The sequence below is a fragment of the Triticum urartu genome, chromosome 4A, assembly GCF_056163025.1.
Source record: "Triticum urartu cultivar PI428250 chromosome 4A, HENAU_Tu73, whole genome shotgun sequence".
Lineage (NCBI taxonomy): Eukaryota > Viridiplantae > Streptophyta > Magnoliopsida > Poales > Poaceae > Triticum > Triticum urartu.
In genome coordinates this window covers 602252388-602256018 of record NC_141876.1, presented here as the reverse complement: position 1 = coordinate 602256018, position 3631 = coordinate 602252388, and the positions used below count along the sequence as shown (strand labels likewise).

Sequence of the window (3631 nt, the reverse complement as noted above, 5' to 3'; positions counted from 1 at the left end):
TCTTTGGTGGAGTGGCGCTTCATCTTACTCATTGGTGGTGGCGGATATTGGCGGCGTGGCGTGGTGGAGACTCGATGCCCTATGCACGGAGATGGATCGACTCGCACAGGAGGAAGATGATGTCTGGCGTCATGGTGGCGTCGATGGTAGAGAGGCCTGGCAAGGTTGGTGTGTTAGTTTCTGCTCTGAAGATGGATTGGTGGAAGACGGCGGCGACAACACATGAGAGTGCGTCGGACCAATTTATACCCTAAACCCAGTATGTGGCTCTGTTGGGGCCTCCGGCTTTAGATGTTAGGCTTTGGTGTGATGTTTGCTTGATATTAGGCTTGGACTATTGGCACCTCCTTCATTAAGTGGTTAGGAGTAGCGACAGTTATTGCTCAGATGATGGCTTTGGACAAACTGATGTACTACTTTGTAAGGTCTTTGTGAATAATTAATAAAACTAGTAAATACGCACGTGCAACGCACGTTAATATTTAGGCAATATATTAATTACACATGGATATCAGGTATGATATTATTTGTGTGTTAATCTTGTCATTAGTGCAATAATTGATATGATATTAATTGCACGTTAAACATGTTTAACGCTCGCCATTGGAGAGTATGTCGTTGGATTGACTTAATTCGATGGCCAAGATCAGTTGGATCTGCCCCTTTGGGTCTTTTTATATTGGTATAGATATAGATATTGATAGCGTTTGGTTACTGGATCTATCCGGTGGGAGATGGTAGCACGGAATATTTTCAACCAGTTTAGATGGCGGTCATGTAATAGGATAAGCAATTAGTTTACTTATCTTGTTTATGCAGGCCGGTTGTGGCGCTATGGTTACTTTCTTTAGGCTCTGTGTGTGCTTCTTTTTACTCCTTTTGTGACTTTAAGATCTTTGTTGAACTATTTGTTTATTTAATAAATTGTGGCCGTATGCATCGTTATGATGCAGAGGCCGAGGAGTCCCTCTTTTTGAAAAAAAATAGATATGGATAGATATAGATGATTGCATGCATCGGCCAGATACATAGGCCGGAGGTAATCCTCCTTTTCTAAAAAAAAAATGCATGCTTGGCGTGATGGTAACAGGAAACCTCCACACTGGAGCATTCATAGGATCCATCCTCCGCTTGTAGCTTTTTTAGCTGTATATGCGCTTTTTAGTTGTTATATGTATGCCTTTTTACATGTATAAATATTATACATGTGCTTAGTTTGCAAACACACCTTGTATAACTGAACCATAGTACAAGCGATGGATGCCGAGTGATCACACCTTGTCTGGTGGGATCACTCGGCATCCATCAAAAGAATAACGAGACGAACACTACTACTATGTTGCCATGCCAGTTTGATGCTGCTGAATTATGAACGCTGGCCACTACGCCTCAACGAGCTCTAAATGCATCTCAAGACTAGACGGATCAGTGCTCTACTGTCCTAAGTAGCACTGAAGCTTCTAAAAGCTCTGCACTTTTGCAGTCATCAACTGCAACAGCCCGTCTCATATGAAATACGACTTGTACGTATCTCCCTCGCGTCCCTCGGTCTGGTTCGTCCGTGCATGTCCCCAGCTCATAACCACGCCGAATCCTCCCCATGGAGTAAACGATGCGATCCCATGTTCGACTAGTTGTAGCCTGCTTGCAATGTGTCGAGTTGGGGACGTGCATGGAACCTGCAGGAGAAGGGGTTCAATTTTTCATGGAGGCAGGATGGAACAAGCGACCTTTGCCTTATCGCGCGCAGGGAATTTCCATTCCATGCGTGATGCACGCACACAAAACGCCTAATCCTTATCACAAGCCTGTGTGCAAGCGCAATGTTCTTCTTCGCATGCATGCACATATATTCGACATTCCATACGACCGGTGGATATGGATGTGATCAGCATCACCCATGCTGCTGCGAATGCAAGTGGAAGGAACCTAACTCCAGTGGAGTGAGGTGTGGATCTGTCTGCCTGCATGCACCGGTCAACCAACCAACCTCAACACCCCCTTCTCAAATCCAAACACAAATCCAAATCCCTGGATGCTCTCCGAAAAGAAAATAAAGGCAGCAAGATACACTGAGATCTTCACATCCAGCAGCCAAGAAGTGAGAGAGTGGCCCCATTGGTTATTTGGCCTGGTCGATTGACACCTTTCGCATGTCAAAGGCCAAGATTCTTTCTTCACTCTAGCTAGCTTTAGCTGTGTCAAACACGCTGCCTCGCCGCCAAAAGTCATAGCCTCTAACCTCACCTCCATGGCTCGCGCCTTCTTATAAATACATGGCCACGCGAGGCATGCAAGCATCATCAGTTAGCTAGTGCACTAGGGCACAGGACACAGGTCTTGCATGGGTGTAAGAGGCCATCTTTGATAGCCAAGGATGATTTGCCTGTGAAACTCGCCTGGCAGCCGTCAGCCGAGCTCTCTGCCACAGAGAGCGGCGTCTGGCGGTTCCATGGGCAAGTCACCCTGGCTACCAGAGTACCCTCTTACCATAGTACCCCTTGCCAGACCCACGTTCATCTCATTCATCCTAGTCTGCTGAACAGAATTCACCCAAGGACCGGCGATCATCATCAGGTAAGCCCCTTACTCACAAGGAAGATTTTATGTTTAATTAGAGCGTCTAGATGGAATTTTCCTGCAGGTTTATTTGTCTCACCCTAAACTTATCGACTACTCCCTCCGTTCCGAATTACTTGTATCCGTATCTAGACTCATTTTAGTGCTGGATACCTCCGTATCTAGACAAATCTAAGACAAGTAATTCAGAACGGAGGGAGTAGATTGCAAGGGTGGCACACCTGAGCTCCTGGGTTCGAAACTTCGTGTCCCCTTTTTCTTTCTTATTTCTCTTTATTATTTCACACGGTATAATTATTATAAATTGCGTTATATCTTCATGTGTGTAGAAAGGTGGGCGAGTGGGAGGAGATAGCTTTCGTGACCAAGTGATTCGTGGAGTTGGGGTTACGTAATATGTAATCGCCAACATGGAGGGTTCTTTACCCCATCCTCTTTTTTAATATATATAGTACATATACTCATGCGTATTCGAGAAAAAAAATACGTTATATATATATATGTGATTTGCACATACAGCCGTGCTTGGTGTAGCTGATATGTGGGACCCAAACCTGACAGGTTGGACCTTTCAGTCTACATCCATATGCGATACAATTATGTATAAATAAATAAAACGCGAGGAGGTTGGCTGTAAAAGAATGCTCCCGGTCACTGAGATGCAGGCCGCCACCATACTGGCTCGCCATGCGGGCAAGGCGTGTGTCTGGATATTGTAGGAGGCACGGTATTTGCACAATGGACAAGTTAGGGTATCACTTTTGTGTATTTTACAACTTTAGGCACTATAAACTGACCGCGCATGAGTACACCATGACCTTATCTGGATGCCATGTCTTAAATTCTTCATATGAGACGCTCAATCTACTGCTCGCCAGGAAGCGGCTGCCACAGAAGCGCAGCTGCACGCGATCGCAGACGAGAACAACGCTAGATGTGCCTCCTACGCCCCGCCGAAGAATTATCAGGCGGCCCGGTGGGACGATGATAGCGCCGGCGCCAGTTTTCCATCGTGGACCTCACATCCACCGGCGGTAGACAAGGCGTGGAC

General features: G+C 46.0%; 1 long non-coding RNA gene across 1 annotated transcript; it reads left to right on the top strand.

Moving 5' to 3' along the window:
* The first annotated feature begins 2320 nt into the window (after window positions 1–2320).
* Window positions 2321–3408, top strand: LOC147977166 (uncharacterized). Its single transcript, XR_015602198.1, has 2 exons — window positions 2321–2577; window positions 2910–3408. It is a non-coding gene; the product is annotated as an uncharacterized LOC147977166 (long non-coding RNA).
* Window positions 3409–3631: the final 223 nt, after the last annotated feature.